Source organism: Grampus griseus (genome assembly GCF_964374135.1).
Source record: "Grampus griseus genome assembly, chromosome: 13".
NCBI lineage: Eukaryota > Metazoa > Chordata > Mammalia > Artiodactyla > Delphinidae > Grampus > Grampus griseus.
Window position 1 is genome coordinate 65,556,384 of NC_139007.1, and position 13,993 is coordinate 65,570,376.

Sequence of the window (13,993 nt, forward strand, 5' to 3'; positions counted from 1 at the left end):
CATCAACAGAGGAATGGATAAAGAAGATGCGGTACATATATAAAATGGAATATTACTCAGCCATAAAAAAGAACAAAATAATGTCATTTGCAGAGACATGGATGGACCTAGAGACTGTCATACAGAGTGAAGTAAGTCAGAAAGAGAAAAATAAATACCGTATACTAACACATACATATGGAATCTAAAAAAAATGGTTCTGATGGACCTAGGGGCAGGACAGGAATAAAGATACAGATGTAGAGAGTGGACTTGAGGACACGGGGAGGGGGAAGGGTAAGCTGGGACGAAGTTAGAGAGTAGCATTGACATATATACACTACCAAATATAAAATAGATAGCTAGTGGGAAGCAGCTGCATAGCACAGGGAGATCAGCTTGGTGCTCTGTGACCACATAGAGGGGTGGGATAGGGAGGGTGGAAGGGAGCCGCAAGAGGGAGGTGATATGGGGATGTATATATATACGTACAGCTGATTCACTTTGTTATACAGCAGAATTAATACAATATTGTAAAGCAATTATACTCCAATAAAGATGTTTAAAGAAAAAAGAGAATAATGCTTGCTGTATCTTATATATTACCAGTTTAAAGAAGTTCTATCCTTAGTTATCTAAGAAAAGTTTCCTTTTTTATAATCACAATACATATTTAATTTTGCCAAATAAATATTCTGCATATTTTGAAGTGATATTATTTTTTCCTCTAGTTTTTTTTTAGTATAGTAAATTCACCTACTGATTTTTCATGAATGTTAATCCAACCTGGAGTTCCTTGTATGAACAACTTGAGTATTATAATGCACTACTTTTTAATAAACTGATGAAATACTTTGTTAATTTTTATGACATTGCATCTATATTCATAAAATTGATTGGCCAATATTTTTCTTTTACTGTCTTTGTCTCATATTAATATCAATAGTCTGCCTGTCCCATAAAATGAGTTTAAAAGTGTTTTTTCTCTTTTATTCCTTGGAAGATTTTGTGTGAAATTATAATTGGTTCCTTTAGTGTTTGAAATAAGACCCCTAAAAAGCTTTCAGGAAGTGAGTGATGATTCATTTCTAGAGAAATTTTTAATAACTGATTGAATTGTTTAAAGGATTATTGAACAATCCAATTTTTTATTTCCTCTTGAATAAGTTTTGGTAAATTTTATTTTTCCTGAGAATTTAATTAGTTCTGTTTGCTATTAAAATTAATTGGCACAATGTATTGTAACACCCTATTATTATATGTTTACTCTTTGTTGCTTTTAAAATCTATACACCCTTTTATACTCCTAATAAATCTTTTGTTCTTGCTTTTTGTTATTAATTTTGCTAGGGTTTTGACTATATTTTTCCTTATTAAATAATGCAAATAATGTTGCCTTTGTTAATCATTATTATATGGTTTTCATTCTGTTACCTTACTTTTTGTTCTTATCTTTAGTGGCCTACTTGATTTGAATTATTCTAAATCCTTAATGTTGTTGCTTAGCTCACCAGTTCTGAGCTTTCCTGCATTCTCTACATTTTTACCTAGTATTTTTATTTTGCTCAACTCAATATTTTCCGATTTTTATTATGCTTTCTTCTTTGGTCCATGCGTTTATCTTTATTACAGTATAATATTTCTGAAGTGCTCAACTCTTAAATGGATGGATATTAAAAAATTTAAATTTACAAATTTAAATGTTCATTTGACTACCATTTAGATCAATATGTAAATAATTTGCAGTCCCCCAGAAGCTTCCCAGATACCTCTCCCCCAGTCGCTCAGCCCCAAACCTCTCCCGACTCTAATATCTAATTTTTTTGATCTGACATTATTTGCTTATCATTTTACCTGTGAAATTCATCCAAGCTGTGTGTAGCAGTAGTTCACACAGCTACAACTTCTTGTAGCTGTATAGTTTCCCATTGTAAGAAGGTGCCACAATTTTCTTGTTGATAAATATTTGGATTATTTCTAGTTTTTTGGTTCTTAGGTATAAAGCTTTTATGAACACCCTCATGTATTTCTTTGATAAACATGCACTCTTTTCTTCTTGGGAATATAACTCTAAATAGGAATGAAGGTTTGGAATTTTTAGAACATATTATATATATATATATATATATATATATATATATAGTGCTCAGAATATACATTCTATATGTTGTCAAAACTATTTGGCATTGTTGATGCTAGTTTTCTGGACTGTTACATTATCCAGTATTTGGTGTTCCTTGGGTGCTCTTCAATTTTGTATACTCTCTGATTGGTGAATGCTATTAGTTCAGCCTTGGTAAATATGACGTTGAAGTCTCCTATATCATTTCTGATTATTTTCATCAATTTCACCTATCAATTTCTAGGATATGTATTTAAAAGCACCCACTAAATTAGTAGATTTGGTGTCATTTCCTTGAATTTCTGGCAAATTGTGCTTTAAATATTATCAGGTTATATCATTAGCAGCCTCCACATTTAGAACTGTCAAAATTACTTGTGAATTATAGAGTGATCCTTTTTATCTTCAGTCATCACAGTTTTACTTGTGTGATTTTTTAATCTGATATTGATTTATCTACAGCAGCATCTTTTACTTAGTTTTTGCTTGATATACATCTTTCTAACTTTTGAAGTTATATTTTTTATACACTTTAGGGTTGTCTTTTGAAATAAAGACGTCATCTTTTGAAATAAAAGTTACATTTAGAGTACATTTATAGATTACATATTTATATCACTCTGAACTTCGTTTTTGAAAAAATTTATTTCATTTTCATTTATTTGATTTCAGTATGTTTGCATTTAAATCTATTTTAGCAGCCATTCCCAATCTTTTTTACCCAGGAGAGAACTTTGAAAAAGTTTACATGTCTCAAAGGACTCCTGCATAAAAATTATTATATCTTCACATATTATTTAGCATAATTAATAAATTATAGATATAATAATCCAATAATAGTTGTCTATTATTTTTGAATAGAGAGTAATATTTTTTCTCTAGCTCTGTTTCTTTATTATGACACTATTTTTGTATGATTTTTTTCCTTCCTACTACTATAGAAAATAATGTAGATAGTATATACTCCAGTTTTTCTTCCTTTTTAAAACGCTTAACTTCTTACTTATCTTTTAACCCAATCCAAGTTGGCCTAAAAGATTTGCCATAAATTTCTACTATTTAGAATTTGAATAAGGTTATGTACTCTAAGATTTGTACAAGAGTTTTCCTTCTTTCTCTCCCCTTCTTAAAGTTAAACATGATTTTTCAATCAAACTTTCTTAAAAAACAAAAAAGGAAGTATTAAAATTAGGGTACCTTTTTTTGACATTAATTTCTTTCCTTTTCAAATATTTTATAACTCATAAAACAAATATTTAAATAACTATTTTAATTTGATATTATTTGAGGTTACTACAATATGAAATGGGTTCACATGATTGAATGGTAAAACTACTAAAACCATAAACCAAAGCCATATGATTAAAATTATAGCATAAGATATAATTTAATATGTGTTTGGAAAAAAAACATTTTCTAAGTGAAATGATTGGACTCAATATATCAATTATAAAACTATTATGCACATTTGTTGGTTACATGATCTTTTTAATAATTCTATATACATATAAAAGTTATTTTGAACTCAGATATAAAGAATGGTATTAAGTATAAAATGTGTATAAAATGTTTGCTTGCTTTTTTGCTGCACAGTTACTCATGGTGGTTCAAACTTAAAATGAACACGTACAATTTTAATTTTTAACTGAAATGAGACAATTTCTGTCCTCACACTCAATGACTGTTAAACAAGCAGAAATTTGAAGATACATGCAAGAAGTTAAAAACTTCCTCAACAAATGAAGGCAGTCAAAGATACAAACTTCCAGCTATAAGATAAATAAGTAGTAGGGACGTAATACACAACATGCTAAAAATAATTAACACTGCTGTGTGTTGTATATGAACGTTGTTAAGAGAGTAATCCTAAGAGTTCTCATCATAAGGAAACAATGCCTTTTTTCTTTTTCTTTAATTTTGTAGCTATATGAGTTGCTCAATGTTCACTAAACTTACCTTTGTCATCATTCCATGATTTAAGTCAAATCATTATTCTGTACACCTTAAATGTATACAGTGCTGCATGTCAATTATAACTTAGTAAAACTGGAAGGAAAAAAACGCATCAGAATGTTCAATGCTTTCTTCTGACATGAAGGATCTTCTTTCACAGATATATAAAACTTGTCTAGAGGCAGATTTATAATAATATTGAGTGTCTGATCAGACTGCAACTCACAAAATACTTCCTCTTCTTTCAAAGTCAAGTTCTCAGGCTGAACAGAAATGACAGTGAAATGGTCTATCACTGTGTCATATATTTGAGTTGAGAGGAAGAAAAAATCCTGTTCAGTGTTGCACTGTAGTTCTCCAGATATTTTTCACTAAGATTTGGGCCTTGCTCCTATTTTTTCTCACTCCGAATCCAAGCAGCAGTGGAAATATTTCAATATTTCCCTTTGTAACATGACTTTGTAAATATATGATTTTTCTAAATATATGTTTTCCAATTTTAAATACAAAAATCCTATCATTTGCAGTAAAACGATTTGCTCTGGGAATTGTTAAATTGGATCATGTGATGAAAAATGTCTGCCAGTTAGGCTCATTTCTGCAGCCATTTTTCATCTTCCAAGGACTCAGCAAAGTCTGCCCTACAATTTTCTTGAAAGTGTTCCTATAATTTCCCTTCCAGTTCAAAATCCTGTTGGGAACTCTTTCTCCATTAAACCACAGATTCCCTTGTGTAAAGGAAGTGTGTGTATATGTTTTTTGCCCAGGTTTTTTTGTTTTTGTTTTTGTTTTATGCAGGTTTTAAATATTTTTGAGTGAGTTGTTCTTGGTTAATAAAATTGACCATTTTTTTCATGGCATCATTCTACTTATTTCATTTTCATGAGTATTTTTTTAACCTCAGAACTCTGTGAACAAAGCATAGTTTTATGGCAATACTGGGACTCTGGTTTTATTAGAGAGGTGAAATCTTCCAAGAGCCAATCATTGACATGGTACCTCAGTGTATATGCCAATCTAATTCCTCCCAGACAGAACTTCTGTTCGAGATATGAAAATCAAACATCAAGGACATGTAGGCTTTTGCTTGTTTTAGACCACTTTTGCACAGGGAAAGTTACTATAAAATTCATCACCATTTACAAATATTACAAATGCTACAGAATGGCATTTATTGGTGAAATCTGTTGATTCATCAACCTGAATAGTGAAGCCCTTGTTTTCTAGTTTATTATACAAAACCTTTACAACATCTTGTGACATATCATCAATACGCTGATGATCACAGTCCTTTTCAAATTTTCATCCAGCGTCTTGTCTCACCAATTTCCTCACTATAATTTTACATGCTGGCATTATCAGACTTTTGCCAACCATGTGACTTATATATTCTGGACAATATTCTCTGCTGCTAAATAACTTGGTTCCTTTCTGCAGGATGGAAGTTTTAAACAAAAACTTTATTTTCAGATTCTAAAAGCCATATATAGTTGACCCTTGAACAATACGGGTTTGAATCGTGTGGGTCCACTTATACATGGATTTTTTTTCAATAAATATAGTACATATATTTTCACTTTACAGACCTTTAAATTAACTAAGTGTGGGGGAAAGTTTGTGTTTGATTAGAGATCCCATTATGTGAAATCAAAAGAACTAGTGTTTAAGTCCTGTTTCTGTGAAAACTCTTTCAGCTTCCTGCCCTTGGGTGAGTCATTTATCACTTCCTCTGTTTTTGAGGCAGAGATAGCAGTTCACAGATTCTTGACTGTGCAGCAGTTGGTGCCCCTAACCTTCACATTGTTCAAGAATCAACTGTAAAATAATCAGTAACATTATTTGTCAAATGACTGTGATTTATAAATAAGTTTCTTTAATTTTTCTGGCAATATTATTGCATTTTAAGTTGCCATAGAAGACATAAAGAAATTGCCAAGTTGGACTGTCAGCCCATGTAAAACCCACTGATACAAAGCTTTCATGGTCTCTTTGCACACTGACATATGATTCTGAAGTTTGTAATTCTTTATCACTAACCTGATCAGAATTGTCCATTGGTCCAGGGCTTGACTCCTCCTCTCCATTCCATACCTCATCTTTACAGAGCTCCACACTGGATCATCAGACATATCTGTAAAACAAAAGAGCTAATAAAATACAAAATAAAAGAGCATGATACATGGCTAAATAAATGAGAACATTGGGAAAAAATAAAGCACAATATAATTTACTTCTAACTTATAATTGAAGTTTTGTAATGTTCTTCAGGAGAGGATTTGCATTTGTTTCAACCAATTGAATTTCTTATTAACCTGAGACCACTTGAATTTAAATTCTGCCCTCAAAGATTTTTTGACACATAGGTGGTGTTACTGTTAATGCTGTCACTTGTGGCATATTATACTTTCTAAAGATGGCCACAACTTCATAGTGCATTTTGTTGTAATACCTAGCTGATGATAATGATTATGTCATTTGTTCCTTTTACCCAAAACCAACGATGAGAAAGGCAAATTTCCTTGCTATTACTTCTGAAAAGTAGGGGTCTATTTTCTATTCCACCACTGTTCTTTGAGACCTAATCTTTATGGAGATGTCTCTTATCTGATGCTTCTCATTGATTGGTCGTAAGCTATATTACATGTAGTCTGCAAAGAGGAAGAACTGGATCTCCATCTTTTCATAAAAACAGCTGAAGACAAAAATGTTCTTCTCTTCATTTTTGAAGTTTCAAAATATTTTTGATGTTTATGGATTTCTTGCTTTCTCATTACCCCAGTGACACATTAAAATCTTGGTTTTTGTTCATTTTGTTTTCAACATTTCTGTTATTTTAGTAGTACAGAGTCATCACCATCTTGCCTCTAGGGATGTTAATTCAAAATGCTCTTTCCACAGAGCAAACATTTTAGTGCTGCTTCCATGTTTGAAACTGTTCTGTTGATGACACTGCTTTTAAACTACAAACGCTGTTACATGCATCACCAAGTATGCTGTGATCTGGTCCCTCCTCGCCTCTCTTGTCTCATTATTTTCTCCCAACTCCCTTCACCACCACTCATTCTGTTCCAGCTTTTTAGACATTTTTTTTTAAGTGTGGCTGTCACTGCCTTATTTCTCTTTTCTTTAGTCCTTAGCTGACTCACTCCTACATCAGCACAAAGTGTTTGCTGGGTATAATTTTGCTGAAAAACGCTTGTCTAGTAGCTCCCCTTCATCCTTCCTCACCCACTTCTGTCCACTTGTCCTCCTATAAGCTTCCCCTCCTAGAGAAAACAGCCAAACTGCATCATATCCACTTTGTTATTTAACTGTCTCCCCTTGAGGATGAAGTCATTGAATATTTATTCATCATTTTCCCCTAGATCCCAGCACAAGGTCATAAATATAGAAGGAACTGAGGGTGTGTGGCATAAATAAATGAAAGTATGTTAATAGTTTATTACTCATCATGGTCCAAAGAATAGGCATGTGTGTTTATGTGGATGTGGATGTGTGGATGTGTTTGTATGTATGTGTATGTGATGGTTAAGCTAAAATTGTTGCTCGTGTAAAAGAATTTAAATAATTTAAAAGGCATTTCCCTGTCGTCATGATTTATACTGAAATTCTTTAAGTTATCTTTTTCTGGCTTGTCATTTAAACACTTTATTCTGTTTCTTGATATAAACTTATCATTACTTCTAATCTACTTGCTCTATATCAGATTTTTACAGTAGCCCTATCATTGTCATTAATTTAGCCAACATATATATATATGTTCCATGTTGTATGCCTGTTGCTTTTAATCTTGAGGGCCAACAATTGTAGTATGTCCATGTTCACATTATACAACCATAACTGTCACACTGAACAAACATAACTCATTTGTATACAGTCATGAAATTGTTTTCCTCACTCTTGCCTGGAAATCTACTACATCACTTCTCTCTTCTCTGGGAGAAATTTTACACAGTGCCCATAACATTTTCCAGTTATTCTGAAACAATTTTTACAGACATCTTCATTCTTACTCATTTTGGTAATCAAATTTCCTTTTGCTAGTTGCATTTTCTCCCCTCCCATGACATAAGTCTTTGTCAGGCTAGAAACTTAGTGAGAAAAAGGGATGCTGTCATCTGTCAGTTTCCTCTCCTTTTCCTAATCTTGTGCTAATATTGTTGTTGCTACTGTTGCTCTTCTTGGTCCTCAGTCCCCAGTGCCCACACCAACCACCAACATTACCCAAAGTCCTCTGAGAGACAAGAGACAGGAGTGGGGGAAGACAAGTCAGAGATACCATAGTAAATGTGCTTTGAACACCAAGAACATTAAATCTCTATGTCCATTAGGAAATGTTGTGGTGTAGGCAATATGAACAGTGTAGAGACACGGGAAAGAGATTTTCTTGTGGAAAATTGTATTTACATGTGACATATCTTTTGCCTAAATTTGGCAGAAAGGGGTTTTCATTAAAAATCGCTACTACTCTCTCCTTCTTGTCTTTGCTTTGCTCTGACTATGGGCTTCATTGTCAGAAAAGCTGTTCCCCTCTGCAACTCCTATATCTCTCACACACAAAAAATTTACCATCAAAGATAAACTCAGACATGCTCTACTTGGTCTCAAGTCCAAAACTTATAGCCTAGCTGTATTTGCATAGTACTAGATATAAATTCCAGGAGCAATAAGCTGTGAAGAGGGAAATATATTTTTGAAATGTAGCTTCAATTTCAACACATATTTGGAAAGAAGTGTTAAAGCACAAGAGAATTGGATGGGTGTGTTAGGAGTTTTTGGCAAATGAGTCAATATCTAACCACTGCATGGAGGTGGAAGTAAAAAGAAAAAGATTTCTTTTGGAAAAAACTACCACATTTGGGGGTAGAAATTTGTTGTTTTTATTTGCTTTGGATGAAACTTATAGAAAAAAATACAATATGCAATGGCTCTAAGAGGACTAAATCTTTACAAAGCATGATTATATTGAAATAAGTAACAGATCTTAGTCATTGGAAACAAATATTTTGATTTTAAAATGTTCTAAGACGATTTTGATTGAAACCCTCAGAGACCCCTAGGCAATGCCTAAACAATAAGCTATTTGTATCTGTTTAGAGTTTGTGAAGCTTCCAGCATCAGTGGACTTAGTAACTTAATATTTCATTAAGGACAGGTTTTTCCCTCTGCTTGCTCCAGCCTTGACGTTGGCTTCTTCTCAAGGTGGTGGCAATTTGGAGGCAGTTATTCTGTAAAATGCAGCAGTGATCCAGAGGAAGCTAAGGGATTATTTTTACTATGGTTCTGATGTAGATATGAGAAATAATTTTCAAGAAAATCTCTTACATGCCTTTGGCCAGAATTTGTTTCTATGTCTATTTCTGATCATGCAGTAGCAAAGCGATACCATTGACACTATTATGTTGCTCAAACTCTTACTGTCTGAAGTTAAAGGGCATTGATGAATCAAATTTAATATATGATATTAAAATTAGATCTTTGGATTTCAGGCTCTGAATCTTATTTTTTGAATTCTTGTTTGAAAGAGAAAATAAGAATTAATTTATTAAACACATATTCGAATAACATCTTTAAAAAGTCTTCTCATCATTGTTTTCACTGATTTCATTATGAGATTTTACTTCTGTTATGAAATAAGAGTTACCTTTAATACTGATGTAACAATAATAAACAACTGCCATTTCCCAAAGTTTTACAACCTAGACGTTGCTTTATGTGGTTTAGTCACTCTCAAAGATCTTTCTTGGAACAAACATAGTAAATATTCCAATAAACTATCATAAATAAATTAAGCATTTACATAAAGTTAAATTCATAAAATCATAAAAAGCCAAATAAATTCTAATATTAAAATGTAAGTCATCTAAAATTCTAATTGAATACTTAATCTATGAACCATTTACAAATAGCCAAAATTATAAAATGCTTCCTCTTTACCATTAAAACAAATTCACATATGACTTACGAGGAAATTTATATCTAAATAAACTAAAATGAAAATACCACAAGTTTCATGAGTGGGCTATCTAAACTGCTTTGCTGCCCATAGGATATTTGTGAGAAGGAAAAAAGTTAGCATTTGTTGGTTCACCCTTGAACATTTTATGTGAAAACTTGGTTATCATTATAAAGCTGAATGATTACCAAACATGAGTTTTTACCATATTACAACTATATAGTAAATAGTGGAAACAGTGTCTATTATTCTGGCAATTTGCTTGTTTTAATTCAAAATTCATAATTTCAAGTGAACAAATATATTGGCTAGTTTAGTTCTACTGCCCACCTTTATATCCATCTCAAGCTGATAAGGGATACATCCAAATTAAAAAAAAAAATGTTAAACTCAAGAAGGCCCCCAAGGATTAAACCGTAAAATGCATTTGCATTTAACAGTAAATAAGAAAAAAATTCAAAAGCGTATAGCTTATATAGAGTCCTGTAATACATTCTGCTTCTTATTATTTTATATTACCTAATGGAGGTAAACAATCCACAGGTGTAAGAATAGCCAGGAGATGGTCATTGGCCTGCACCTAACACTCAGGAAGGTGGAAATGTGTCTTATGCTTAGATGATTTTGCAGAATCTACTTTTCTACCAATCTGTTTCCTTAACATTTTTAGCTTTAAATTTCCCAGTATAGCTAAAGCGTATTTTAATAGAGCAGAATGCATCTGTTCCATGTGCCTCAAGGATCAGAATTAGAATGTGTTCCTCTTTATCAAATAGTAGAGAGGTGTTTGAATGCTTTTGGAGTCAAAATTTTCTGAACATGAAACTTGACCTGAATTATACAATCACCAGAGGAAAAAGAAAACAGGATTTGAACCAGCCATTAAGGATTGTCCTGGAAGCATTTGAAACTCAGGCATTAACTCAATCTTAAAATGAGTTGGGAAGTACAAGATTAAGTCAATGGCAAACAAAACACTATTAAGGCAACACTAGATGCAGTTGTTATTTTTGCAAGGTGGTAGGGAACTGAGAATGAGAAATCATATACAGTTGATTCTCATTATTCAAGGCAGTTTTGTTCTTTGAAGTCGTGAACAATGAATTAGTGAATACTGAACCATTGCTCAAGTGAAAATACAGGGTTAGGTTCCTGGAGCCTCGGGTCAAAATATTTTCATCAACTATTAAGTACAAGTTTTTGTTTTATGAGTGTCTCTGTTTAAAGACACATTACTTATGTATATTGCTGATTCATTAACACTGAACTCAGAGTCAACAATACTAAAAGTCAGGTCTCAATGAAGCTTATTGAACACACATATTTTCTCCATAAGTCATATTCTTTCTTGCCTTATTTTGCTTAGGAATAAAATAGAGCACTTTGTCACTGTGATTAGGGATCATTTAAGCAGCAAAATCACCAACAAAAAGCCCCCAAATGCAGAAAAACAAGTCACCACTTAAACCGTGAAAGGACACTTGTTTATAGTATGAGAGCTGCAACGAGAAGAGAAGGCAAAGCATCTGTGTTTGACCTCAGCTGGGAATGAGTGTGTCGGGCAACTCAAATTTTTGCCACTCTGCATGTGTCTGTTATCCACAAAATTGATTTTGGAGTTACAAATAAATACCACCAAAGAGACAAATTCACAAATATGGAATTCGCAAGTAATGAGGATACACTGAACCTGAAACAGAGGTTAAAAAAATGGTCATAATTTGAACTTCTAAAAACAATCTGGATTTCAAACTAATTACTACTGCCAAGAATTGACATGTAAACTACTTATTCTACAGCAACAACCCTGGAAAACAAATCACTCTGTGTATTACTCTAATTAAATAACCTCAAATCCCTATGAGGTGCTTAGCCCTGGTGACTTGGGCTTTCCATTGGTTCTCAGATTTTAACATGCATCAAATTCACCCAGGGGGCTTGTGGAAACACAGATTGTGGCACCTCACTCCCAGGTTGGGGAGGGGTCTGAGAATTGGCAGTTGCCAGGTATGGTGTTGTCCTAGAACCATACTCTGAGCACTGATGGACTAGATGAAGTATGAGTCAGGAAGACTCTTTCTAACCTTCTAACCTGGGTAAATATTCACAGCTGAGACTCAGAAAAGACTGCATGGACCTCCTTGGCCCCTTTCCCCTAGCTTCACCCCTCTCATGAGATTGTGTTGTTTTCATGTCAAATATAGAAAAGTTAAATAAAAATAAAGGAAACGTCTGCCAAAGAAAGAGGAATTTTATCTGTTTTGGAGCAGAATCCATTATTTCTAGGTATTGTCAGTACATGGGATTTGTGTCGCTTGAAATGTGGTCCTATTTTACTACACCAGATTCATGATGGTGCCGAGAATAAATCCTAAAAGGAAAAGGAAAGGAAATTGCAAAGTGGCTAAACAGTGGGAAATCATAGCTGAAGCAAAAAAAATTAATATGCCCATGAATTCAAGAGATGTTATTCTCAAACACATTGACATTTCTAATCCTAAATATCCTAACACCATGTTCTCATCATTTTTTTGGGGGGGGGGAGTGGGATGGAACTGATGGAGCAGTTCTCAAAATCAAGTAAACAAGTGGGTACACAATTTATTAATTATACTGTCTAATTCTAGCTTGGAAAAATCAATAAGTTATTTTAAAATATTCCTACCAAGAACCCATAAGTGAAGACAATGTCTATACTGAAATTTTAAGAGAACAAGAAAATGGTATATGTAACACCTCTTTTTGTGGTGTGACTCATTGCCAGCTATATAATTTGGTAAAAATGATGATTTTCTAGTAAGATTCTGTCTATAAAGCAAAATCAAATTTTCAGTTTATCAATAAAAGCATTTGATAATATGCCTACAAATCTAATACTAACAAAGAAAATTACTCTACAGGTATTTTGTCCTTTGAGCTATGTAACCATCAGAGCTAGCAAAATGTTTTAAAATTAAGCTTCAGGAACATAAAGACAAATCTCTAAAACATTTTTTAAAACTGATGTTTAAAATCTAATTGTAAAAAAAAAAAAACTGGCTAAAAAATGGTAAAGGATTTTATTAGATATTTCTCCAAACAAGACATATAAATGGCCAATAAGCCCATGAGGAGATGCTCAACATCACTAATCATTAGGAAAATGCAAATCAAATCAAATCCATAATGAGATACCACCTCACAAACATTAGGATAGCAGGTATTAAAAAAAAAAAACAGAAAATAACAAGTGTTGACAAAGGTATGGGGATATGGAATTCTTGTGTTCTATTGGTGAGAATGTAAAATGGTGCAGCCACTATGGAAAACAGTACAATGATTCCTCAAATAATTAAAGTATAATCACCATATTCCATTTCTGGGTATATATGAAAAAGAATTGAAAGCAGGATATCAAAGAGACATTTATACACCCATGTTCATAGTAGCATTATTCACAAGAGCCAAAAAGTGGAAGCAATCCAAATGTCCACTGATGGGTGAATGGATACACAAAATTGTTATATACATACAATGGAATATTATTCAGCCTTAAAAAGGGAAGGACATTCTGAAACATGCTACAACAACCAATCACAAAAAGACAATACTGTATGAGTCTATTTATTTAAGGTACATAGAATAGTCAAATTCATTGAGACAGAAAGCAGAATAGTGGTTGATAGGAGCTGGGGGGAAGAGGAAATGGAAAGTTATTGTTTAATGAGTATAGGATTTCAGTATTTCAAGATGAAAAAAAGTCTGAAGATTGGCTGCACAACAATATAAATGTATTTAAAACTACTGAATTATACACTTAAAAATTAATATGGTAATTTTTGTTATGTGTGTATTTTACCAGAATTTAAAAGAAATAAAAATCTAATGGTAATGCAGTATTTGTAGAGTGTCACTAAATATAATGATGTGTTTAAAGCTCTCTTTCGTGGATTTTTTTCCCACAATAATGATAGGCAAAAAGAGATATACCATCAAGAAACACT